Source organism: Vitis vinifera, chromosome 7 (genome assembly GCF_030704535.1).
Source record: "Vitis vinifera cultivar Pinot Noir 40024 chromosome 7, ASM3070453v1".
Lineage (NCBI taxonomy): Eukaryota > Viridiplantae > Streptophyta > Magnoliopsida > Vitales > Vitaceae > Vitis > Vitis vinifera.
This window is the reverse complement of record NC_081811.1, coordinates 21,831,607-21,843,716: the sequence shown is the minus strand read 5'-3', so window position 1 is coordinate 21,843,716 and position 12,110 is coordinate 21,831,607. Positions and strand designations below refer to the sequence as shown.

The 12,110-nt window shown below is 42.1% G+C and overlaps 1 protein-coding gene across 7 annotated transcripts in view; it reads left to right on the top strand.

Moving 5' to 3' along the window:
• Nucleotides 1-12,110, top strand: part of LOC100247688 (beta-hexosaminidase 3) — a 62,944-nt gene that overhangs the window by 31,381 nt on the left and 19,453 nt on the right. The window lies entirely within an intron of this gene.

Here is a 12,110-nt window from a genome sequence, read left to right as displayed (position 1 = left end):
TCGACAGAATTAAAATTAATGGGGTATGGCTCTCAGAGGAGCAGGAAGTGAGGGAAGGGGTTGCTAATGCTTATCAGCAGATGCTTTTGAAGATTCGGGTTGGAAGGCGGATATTGGGAGGCTTCAATTAGAACAAATCAGTCAGCAAGAAGCAAAGAATCTAGAGATTCCTTTTTCTGAAAATGAAGTCCAATCGGCCTTGATGGAGATGAATGGGGATAAAGCCCCTGGGCCGGAAGGTTTTACTATCGCGTTTTGGCAAAGCTGTTGGGAATTTGTTAAAAAGGAGATTTTGGAAATGTTTAAGGAGTTCCATGAGCAAAGCTCCTTTCTCAAGAGTCTTAGTAATACTTTCCTGGTTCTGATTCCTAAGAAAGGTGGGGCTGTTGATCTTGGGGATTTTAGACCCATTAGCCTTTTGGGGGGCTTGTACAAGCTGCTGGCTAAAGTGTTAGCAAACAAACTCAAGAGAGTGTTAGGCAAAGTGGTAGCCCCAACCCAGAATGCCTTTGTGATGGGAAGACAAATTCTTGATGTTTCTTTAATTGCGAATGAGGTGATAGACTTGTGGCAGAAAAGAAAAGAGAAAGGGCTCAATGGCAAATTGGATATTGAGAAAGCGTATGATAGCATTAACTGACAGTTCTTGTTGAAGGCCTTACAAAAAATGGGATTTGGATCAAAGTGGTTGGGTTGGATGTGGAGTTGTTTATCTTCAGCCAAGTTCTCAGTACTGGTTAATGGGGTACTAGATGGCTTCTTCCCAAGTTCTAAGGGGCTTCGCCAAGGAGATCCCCTATCTCTTTATCTTTTTGTTTTGGGAATGAAAGTGCTAGATGCTCTAAGTAGGAGGGTTGTTATTGGGGGTTTCCGTTCAGGGTGTAGTATTCGGGGTGGTAGAAGACCCAACCTAAAAATATCTCATCTATTCTTTGCTGATGACACAGTTGTGTTATGTGAGGCTAATAAAGACCATCTAACTCATTCAAGCTGGATTTTATTTTGGTTTGAAGTTGCTTCAGATCTAAGGATTAATTTGGACAAAAGTGAAATCATCCCAGTTGGCATGGTGGAGGAGATTGATGAGCTGACAGCGGAATTAGGGTGTAGGGTGGGTTTGTTGCCTTCACAGTATCTGGGCTTGCCATTAGAGGCTCTTTCTATGTGGGATGGGGTGGAAGAGAAAATGAGGAGGAGACTTGCGCTGTGGAAACGGAAATATATTTCCAAAGGTGGGAGAATCACTCTCATAAAGAGCACCTTGGCTAGCATGCCAATCTATCATATGTCTCTATTCCGGATGCCTAAGATAGTTGCTAGAAGATTAGAAAAAGTACAAAGAGATTTCCTTTGGGGAGGGGGAAACCTGGAAAGGAAAGCTCATCTAGTTAAGTGGGAGGTGGTTTGTGCGGACAAGAATAAGGGAGGGCTAGGCTTAAGGAAGCTAGCTGTCACGGACTTAGTCGTTTCCTAAGCTCGTGCGGCACTTAGGCAAATCAAGACACTTGATCTTGCTAAGTCAGCCTTACCCCCGACACTTAGCTTGTTAGGCTAAGATGTTCACGACTCGGAAGCTTGAGAAGTTGTAGGAGGCAACTTTTAAAGAATGGAAGCTCTTATTACTCAAGGAAGCCTTTACAAGTGCTTGGAAGCTCACTTGCTTGGTGCCTTGGCCAAATGAGGCCCTCACCTATTTATAGGCACCAATGGAACTCTCTAGAACCTTGGAGGGTTCCTTACAATTCATGAATATTCTAGAATGTCCTATACTATTCTATGTACAAGCCTATATACAAGAGACTTCTAGATTTCTCTAGAAAGCTTTGGACCCTTCTCATGCCTTCTACCATAGTGTAGAGTTGTGTGGACTTCTCTAGGCATTTCTAGAACCTTCCACACTCTTCCCACTAGTGGCTAAGTGTGGATGTCTCCAAGGGTCTTTAGAAGCTTCTCACCTCCTATATAAGCCATGGGGAGAGTCATTTGAAGCATCTTGTGACATAGCGCTCTTGAACAAAGCTTTGCTTGGTAAATGGATTTGGAGGTTTGCTTGTGAGAAAGACAATATTTGGAAACAAGTGATAACGGGAAGATACGGGCAAGAAGGTCATGGTTGGAGAACAAAGAAGGCTTATGGGGCGTATGGAGTAGGGGTGTGGAAGGAAATTTTGAAGAAAACTGATTGGTGTTGGGATAACATGGTGTTCATAGTTGGGAAGGGTAGCAAAATCAGTTTTTGGACTGATGTTTGGTGCATTGGTACACATAGTTCAAAGTCGCGGTATCGGTCATTGACTCGGGAGGTCCTGAGGCACATCGGTATCGGTATCTCGGATCGGTATCGGATGATATGCAAAAAATTCTAATTTAAGAGCTCAAAATAATTTTAAAAAATTATAAAAATTATTAAAAAATTAAATACAAATAAGTAGAGTAAAAAATTAATAAAATAAACTTTTATTATATTAAAATTATTCAAATTATAATAAAAACATATTTTTGGGATGATTTATAATAATATTAAAAATCTTTAAAAATATTTTAATTTAAACACTTGATGATAAATATTTTTTATTGAAGATGAAAATAATAAAAAGTAAATTTTTTTAATAAAAAATTTGATATAAGTCTATTATTTATTATTTATTTTTTATCATTATAATTTTTATCAAATTATTTAATACCCATATCCCCACCAAATACTCATAATCTAATTAAAAAATAAAAACATATTATTTAAAACCTAAATCCTCAATACCCATAACCCTCGGTCATCAAAGATACCCATTTCATTGAGAGGGCGGCGTCAATGGCTGAGCTCCTAGCGCGACTGGGTGAGTCGCAGGTGGTGCAGGCGATTGGGGCGCGAGCGGGCACGAGGTCTGGGGCTGCGTCACGCCTGACGCCAGGCCGCTAACACCGCGAACGGGTTCGGCAAGGCCAAGCTGGGCCTGAATGGTGGGCGACGGTGGCGGCATTGCTGAACATCGATGATAACAGCAGTCTGGCGACTCTGCTCTTGATGTTGCTCAGTTCCATCTCCGGCAGGAACTTGGGCGATCCGAACAAGCAGGCGTGCTTCTTCGACCTCGCCGACAACTCTAAGATGCAGGATTCTAACTCTGTATTTTTCATTTTCGTGGGTTTTGATCCTCTCATCTGATCTTCTCCACAATTTCTACTCCAACTCGGGTATCGGTCCGGTACCGGCCATGGTCGAGGCGGATATGACTCGGCCGAGTCGTACCGGTCTCGACCGAGATTTTGAACCCTGTTGGTACAGCGCTGTCCCAAAACTTCCCTCATCTATTTGCTCTGGCTTCCCATAGGATTGCTACGGTGGAGGAGATGTGGGATTAGAATTTCGGTCAAGGGGGTTGGAATCTAAGATTTCTGAGGGATTTTAATGATTGGGAGTTGGATATGATAGGGGACTTGCTCTATATTCTAAGGGATTACATGCCCTCTTTGGAGGAAGACTCTGATTTTGAGGAGTGGAGCAATGTATGCAAACATGGTTGAAAGCTACAACTTTTTAATGCAATCGTTGGTGAACATACCAAGGCTAAACGAAGAGGAGGACTAACAACGTACTAGCATCTTCTGAACTCAGTTGCTTGCCAAGGGAGACTATGTACTTTGATTATTGATGGAGGTAGTTGTTCCAATCTAGATTTAGAGGAGCTTGTTGAGAAGCTTAATCTAAAGATAGAAGAACATCCAAATCCTTAGCAAATAGCATGGGTAAATGACACATTTAATTTGGTGAGTTCTCGTTGTCTAGTTACATTTAATTTCAATAATAATTTTGAGTTATCAACATGGTGTGATGTTTTGCCGATGAAAGTTGCCCATATTGTGCTTGGAACGCCATGACTTTTTGATGAAAGGGTTCAACATAATGGATATGAGAACACTTACACACTTGTGCACAATGGGCTTAAGAAGATCCTTCGTCCAATGAAGGAAATTCCACCAATTAAGCAACCAAAGGAAAAATTAGCATCCTTGAAATCAGAAGAGTCATCAAATGAAGAGTGTGGGAAGCAACTCTCCACAAGCTTGTTGATGACATAATTATTTTGAGAACTATCAACTTGTTTTACAATACTGAGAAGTTTTTCAAAGTTTGATATTTGTTTTGCATGAAGTTGAAGAAATTCAAGAGATCTTGATATTTTGTCTTATCATGGTAATTAGTCGACGAAAGAAAAAAAGGGGTGTAAGACATTGCTTGGAATTTCAATTGATTGTGGAAAATCACTAAAACTCGAGGTCGAGTTTTCTTTCAAGTTGGGGGGAATTGATGAGGATGGATCTTTAAGATATACGTTAAGAAAGGGAATTTGTATTAGTTGTAATTTGAGTTGGATTAGTATTACTTGGAATTAAATTAGGATTAATATTACTTAGGATTAAATTTGTCTTAATATTTGTTGGAGTCAAATTAGGATTAACTAATTAGGTTATAAGACAATTAGAATTAAAGTCATAATAAGTTATTAGAATCCTAGAAGACTTCGGATTTCTTAGAGAAGCCTATAAATAAGGTTAATCTATGTAAATCAAAGTAATGAATTGATTGATGTTAATAATGTAATGTTTTTTTTTTATTGCAAGTGTTGCAATCCTTAATGGTGAGACTCCATTGATTTTTTTCTAGGTGAGACTCTTAGAAGGCTTTAGTGAAACTCTAAGGATTCCATATCTTCTTTCTCTCTATATTTTTTTTATTTAATTTTCCTATGCTATGAACTTTATTCCTTATTCCTCTCCTTATACCCTAAAAATAAAAACCTTAGCCTAAGTGTAGGCAACTATCCTAGGGTTGTCTTACATCAACCTGTCTTGGATGAAAGGAAATATAGTGTTGGTTAGAGAAACACTCACATAAGGTGTTAGACTTCACAGAATATCAATGTTAGATTTCTAGAAAAGGGGGTGGTCTTTGCCAAATAGATGCTTTTTGTGTCATGTTGAGGAAGAATCCATAAACCATCTTCTTGTCCATTGTGCAATGACAGGAGTCTTATGGAAATTGCTGTTTGCTTTTTTTAAGGGTGTCTTGGGTGTTTCCATCGTCGGTTAGAGAAACTCTTTTAGGGTGGCATAGGTCGTTTGTGGCCAAGGAGCATAGGAAGGTGTGGAAAACGGGACCATTATGTTTGTTTTGGATAGTGTGGAAGGCAAGAAATAGAATTGCCTTTGAATGGGAAGAGCTCTCTATCCAAAGTGTAAAATGTTCTCTTGTTTCTTGTCTTTGGTCGAAAGCAAAGGGGTGTTGAGATGATGTTCCTCTAACTCTTTAGCTTTCTAGATTGGCTGGGCCCTTGGTGAGGGTGGGGTGGTTGGTGGTAGCTATATACTTTTTGTATACCTTGGGCTTCTATTCTGGTAGTCCTTTTTAATATAGTTTTCTCTTTATCTATCAAAAAAAAAAAAAAAAGATTAGAAAAATCTTACCTATGTGAATATACACATTTGAAACCAGGAATTGCAATCCTAAAAAGATGCATGTTCCAAAAGTTGTAGTTATGGTTGTTTTATTTTTCTTTTCCTTTTCTTTCCCCTTTTACAAGATAATTGTTTGTTTTTCTCCTAGAAATATTCTTTTCTTCAGATTGTTTTCCTCCATTAAAATAAATTGTTTGAATAAAAATGTTGTATCTCATTTCCATCATTTCTACTATGACCAAAAGCTCCCTTTCATGCTCTAGTAGAAATCGCTAGATGGCTAAGGTCTTTTGAATTGTTGTTCCTGGATAACATAAATGATTTGTTGTTGCTGTATAAATATTTCCCCCTTTTCTTTTTTTGATTAGAATCAACATTTTATTTTGTTTATAATGAAACAAACGGTACAAGAAAGATGAGCCATCCTTCAAGAGAAAAATAAAATAATAGAACAACGAAAGAATTAAAAGCTAAAATCCCTACCAAAAAGTTAACAAAAACATTAAGTACCTTGATTTTCCTGTTTATCCAGTGTCTAGTTAGTCAAAAGGAATAAACAATCATGGGAGAGAGAGAGAGAGAGGGCGAGAGAGAGAGAGAGGGCGTGAGGGAGAGTGAGAACGCGTGCGTCGGCGACGACGATGAGACCAGCGAGGCGAGTCGAAAGCGAAGCTTCACGGTGGAATCCAAGACCTTCGAGCTTGCCCTGGATGAAAGGAAAGGGAAACGTTAGATTCTCATTGTGGAGAAGAAGCGGGGGGTCTCGACATGGGTTCGATTAGGGTTGGAAAGCTTAGGGCTCTTCAAGGAGGGGCTAATCCATTGTATACGAGACGAAAAAGAAGGGAGATGGGAAAAGGAGTGGAAAGATAGAGGCAAGCTGTATACATTGGCTCGGGGTTTCAACAGAGCGGGTGGTTTTTTAAGATTGGGGGTTGTGGATCTGGAACGAAAAAGGTTCTGTATCTTCTTACCGAGAGGTAGGAGGGACAAAAGAAGATGGACGGCTATGGCGGAGATGGTACGTCAAATGGAAGAGCTGGTTGGTAGAAGAACAGAGTTGCAGGAAGTAAGGACCGTCAGAAAAGCTACTCCGGCGAAATCATACGTAGAAGTAGTCATGAGAACAAATCGGAATGGATTAAATGCAATCAAGATGAAGGTTACTAGGGAGGAGATTGCTGGTAATTTACAGAAGCTGGAGCACTGCCTCATCGTGAGCTGGAAGTCCAACAAAAAGGAAGAAGAAGACTTGGAGAGGCTGGGAAGTCTATGGTCGAATTCTTGGGGCCTAAAAGGCAAGTTAGGGCTGGCCAAGTTGGAACGAGGTAGGGCATTGTTGGAGTTTGAAGATCTAAGAAAGGCACACCGAGTGGTCTCCTCGGGGAGCAGAGTGTTGGGAGGAGCCCACTTAGGGTTGGATCTATGGAATCCAAAGACGGGTTGTTGGGTAGAGGAGGAGATGGAACAGGAAGCTTGGGTTAAAATCTTCGGCCTTCCAATTTCGCTATGGAGCCCGGTGATTCTGAAGAAAATAGGGGAGGAATGTGGGGGTTTTGTTGAAATTGACGAGCAGACAAGGTCGATGGGGGAGATTCAATGGGCTAGGATATTGGTTAAAATAAGAGGTGATTTTAGACCGAGTATGTTAGAAATTGAGGTAGAGGAGGAGGTATACTCTGTGGCATTGTGGTGGGAGATTAGGCCGGTGGTGAGACGGATCTTCTCTGCGACGGAAAACAGAAAGAGAAATGAGGTCAGGGGTGACTCATATTCACACGCGGAGAAGCGCGTGGGGAAAGATCTGGTAGACGCAGGAACCGAGGAACTATACTTGCCAGTTGATGGGAGTGCTCTGCAGGAGAATGGGCCGGGTCTAGAGCCCGAGAACCAGATCCATGGTCCATTGCCCCGGGACTGGGTCTATTCAACTGGAAGAGTGGCTGGGCCGACCGCATTTGGCCCAAATATGGGTCTTAAAGAGTTGGAGAAGGATGGTGGGCTGGCTAAAATAGATGGGCCTTTGGGCCGTAATTTAAAAAATAAGACAAAGGTGGCTGGGGATTCAGAGGCTGGCCCATCGTCTAGTAGATGGGCTGCTGAACTGGGCTGCAATCCTTTAGTTGATGTGGAAGGCTTGGAAAGGGATGGCCTAACTTCTCCCCAAGAGAAGGCTGGATTTTTGGGCTGTTTTATCTCCAGAAAAGGATCCATTTCAGAGGATCCTTTGACGAGCTGGGTGCTAGAGGAGTTTAGAAGGGAATATAGGGAAGATGGATTTTCAATGACTAACCGAGCGCTTGAAGAGGAATCTAAAAGGTATGTCCTGATTTCCTATCCTAAAGGAAAACGGGTTATGGGGACACCTTTTCTTCTCTCTTCTAATTCTGATCGGGCTCCGGAGAGGGAGTCTTTCGATTGTCCAGGGGGAATTGAGGAGGAATTATGGGGGGACAAGTCAACATGGTTAACAGTCTATGAGGGGAACGTTGAGAATGAGAATAGATCCAGGAAGTTGGGAGAGGCCAACAAAAACAGAGACAAGGTTAGGGGCAAGGAGGGGAATACTGGTGCCTCTGGATCTCAAGATACCGAAAATGAGAAAGAGGATCTTTGGGAGGACTGTAGTTTAGCAAAATTTAGCCAATTCCTGGGATTCTCTACGGAGGGGATGGAAAAGGAGATACTGAATTTTCTGATTAAAATCAGAAAGAGGCAGGAAAAGATTCACAGCAAAGAACTTTTGGAGAAGTCCAAGTTTGAAAGGGAACTAAAGCGGCTGGAATGCTCTGTCAATTATGAGGGGGGGAATAAGTAGAAAGGTCCTTCACAGGGCAAAGGGAATCAGTTGATAGTTGCCCAATGAAGCTAAAGATCATAAGTTGGAATGTGAGGGGAGCTAATGACAGCTCTAAGAGGAAAATTATTAAGAACTATATAAGGGTCCAGAGGGTGGACCTAATGTGCATTCAGGAAACCAAGATTCAAGAGATGTCGGAGGGTATTGTGAAAAGCCTGGGCTCGGGGAGATTTATAGATTGGAGAGCCCTAAATGCGGAGGGGGCTACGGGTGACATTTTGATATGCTGGGACAAGAGGGTTTTGGATATTTTGGATTGGGAGGAGGGTCAGTTCTCTTTGTCTTGTAGATTCAAGACTACAGAAAATGGGGCTACTTGGGTTTTTACGGGAGTGTATGGTCCATTTACCAAAGTGGAAAGGAAGGGTATGTGGGAAGAATTTGGGGCTATAAGAGGCCTTTGGGATGATCCCTGGTGTCTCGGTGGGGATTTCAATATCACTCTATTTCAACAAGAAAGGAACAGCCAAAGAAGAATCAGCTCAGCCATGAGGAGATTTGCAGAGACTGTGGATGATCTAGAGCTGGTGGACTTGCTTCTTCTGGGGGGAGAGTTTACCTGGAATGGGGGGCTTAATAATCAGGCGTGGGCAAGACTAGACAGATTTTTAGTTTTCCCTAGCTGGTTAGATCAGTTCAGTGGAGTCACTCAGAGCAGGTTGTCTCGGCCAATTTCTGATCATTTTCCAATCGTGTTAGAGGGGGGTGGAATAAGAAGAGGCCCAACCCTGTTTAGATTCGAAAGTATGTGGCTTAAGGTTGAGGGGTTTAAAGACATTGTTCGAACCTGGTGGCAGGGAATTGAGGTCAGGGGCAGCACTAGCTATAGATTGGCTGTTAAAATGAAGGAAATTAAAAAGAAGCTTAAAGTTTGGAACAAAGAAGTTTTTGGGAGGTTGGAAACTAATAAAGCTGCAGCCTTACAACAAGTAGATTTTTGGGATCGGGTGGAAAGTGGGAGAAACTTGACTGTGGAGGAAGCTGAATTAAAAAAGGAAGCTAAAGACTCCTTTAAGAAATGGGTCCTGTTGGAGGAAGCCCATTGGAGACAGCACTCAAGGGAGATTTGGTTAAGGGAGGGGGATAGAAACACGGGGTTCTTTCATAGAATGGCAAGTGCTCATCGAAGAAACAACGCTATGAACAGAATTAAGGTTAATGGGGAGTGGCTAGTAGAGGAGCAGGAGGTGAGAGAAGGAGTTGTGAATTCGTTTCAGCAGATGCTTTCTGAAGATATGGCTTGGCAGGCGGATATTGGTAGAATTCAGGTGGGTTGCATCAGCCAGCAAGAAGCAGAGAGTCTGGAAATCCCTTTTGCAGAGATTGAGATTCATTCGGCGTTGATGGAGATGAATGGGGATAAAGCCCCTGGCCCGGATGGTTTTACTGTAGCCTTTTGGCAAAACGCATGAGATTTTACCAAAGAGGAGATCATGGAGATGTTTAAAGAATTTCATGAGCATAATTCCTTTGTTAGGAGCCTTAACAATACTTTTTTGGTGTTGATACCTAAGAAAATCGGGCCTGAGGATCTTGGAGACTTTAGACCTATTAGTCTGTTGGGGGGGCTCTATAAACTTTTGGCTAAAGTCTTAGCTAATAGGCTCAAAAAAGTGATTGGTAAGGTGGTCTCTATCGCTCAGAATGCCTTTGTAATGGGAAGACAAATTCTGGATGCGTCTTTAATTGCTAATGAGGTGATAGATTCGTGGCAGAAGAGAAAAGAAAAGGGCCTTATTTGCAAATTGGATATAGAAAAAGCTGATGACAGCATCAATTGGAATTTCTTAATGAAGGTCCTTCAAAAAATGGGCTTTGGGTCAAAGTGGGTGGGATGGATGTGGAGCTGCGTGTCTTCTGCTAAATTCTCTATTCTTGTTAATGGAGTGCCAACTGGGTTTTTCCCTAGCACTAGAGGGCTTCGTCAAGGGGATCCTCTATCCCCTTACCTCTTTGTTATGGGAATGGAGGTTCTGGACGTCCTTATCAGGAGAGCGATGGAGGGGGGATATCTTTCAGGATGCAACATTCGGGGTGGTAGTAGAATTTCCTTGAATATCTCCCACCTATTTTTTGCTGATGACACAATTGTGTTTTGTGAGGCGAGTAAAGAGCAAGTTTCTCATCTAAGCTGGATTCTCTTTTGGTTTGAAGCGGCTTCGAGTCTTCGAATTAATCTAGCCAAAAGCGAAATCATTCCAGTTGGAGAAGTGAAGGAGATTCTTGAGATGGCAGCTGAGCTAGGGTGCAGGGTAGGGTCTCTGCCCTCTCACTATTTGGGTCTCCCCTTAGGGGTCCCCAATAGGGCTACTTCTATGTGGGATGGAGTGGAAGAGAGGGTCAGGAGGAGACTTGCGCTTTGGAAAAGATAGTACATTTCCAAAGGGGGGAGGATCACTCTCATAAAAAGCACCTTGACTAGCATGCCAATTTACCAAATGTCCATTTTCCGAATGCCCAAGTCCGTTGCTAAAAGAGTGGAGAAAACCCAAAGAGATTTCCTATGGGGGGGAGGAAACTTGGAGGGAAAAGTTCATTTAGTTAAATGGGATGTGGTCTGTACAGAAAAGCACAAAGGAGGGCTAGGATTAAGGAGAATAGCCACTCTGAATAGAGTCTTGCTGGGCAAGTGGATTTGGAGGTTTGCTTGTGAAAGGGATAACCTTTGGAAACTAGTGATCTCTACGAAATATGGGCAAGAGGATTATGGTTTGAGGTCAAAGAAGGCTAGTGGGGCGGCTGGAGTAGGGGTCTGGAAGGAGATTATGAAAGAATCTGAATGGTGCTGGGAAAATTTGGCTTTCCTAGTTGGGAAGGGTTCCAAAATCAAATTTTGGAAAGATAGTTGGTGCACTGACACTCCGTTGTCCCAATGCTTCAATCATCTTTTTGTCCTCGCCGCGCATAGGGATGCTACGATTGAGGAGATGTGGGACTAGGATTCGGGCCAAGGAGATTGGAATCTTGTTTTTGTGAGGGACTTCAATGATTGGGAGTTGGATATGGTTGGGGAGTTGCTCCATACTTTGAGGGGTCATAGGCCTTCCCTGGAGGATGATTCAGTTATGTGGAGGCAGGGAAGAAATGGTCTCTTCAGGGTTAAAGAAGCTTATAGGCTGCTAGACAAGCCTAATGCCATAGTGTTTCCCGCAAGGAGAATATGGGTGGATAGGGTGCCAACTAAAACCTGTTTTTTTTGCTTGGGAGGCTACGTGGGGGAAGGTGCTCACTCTAGACAGACTTCAGATAAGAGGGGTGCAACTCCCAAATTGTTGCTTTTTGTGTGGTTGTGAAGAAGAGAATGTAAATCATATTCTTTTACATTGTATAGTGACTAGAGCCCTATGGGATATTATTTTTGGGTTGATAGATGTTAAGTGGGTCCTCCCAGAAACTGTAAAGGAGGCTTTAATCTCCTGGAGGGGTTCATTTGTAGGGAAGAAAAGGAAAAAGATTTGGAAATCCATTCCGTTGTGTATCTTTTGGACGGTTTGGAAGGAGAGGAATAGGTTAGCCTTTAGGGGGGGTGCGTTGAATATTCAGAAATTAAAGAATTCTTTTGTTTGTAACTTATGGAATTGGGCCAAAGTGTATTTAGGTGAGGAGTCTTTCTCCCTTAAAGGTTTTTTGGAGTGGATAGCTTCCACTAAAGGGGAGGTAGTTCTTTTTGGTCCTTTTTCTCTTTTTGAGGCTGTAGCCGTCTTGTGTACTTCCTGTATGCTTTGTGGCGTTTAGCCTTTTCTAATGCATATCTTGCTTATCAAAAAAAAAAGTTAGTCAAAAGGAATATCCATTG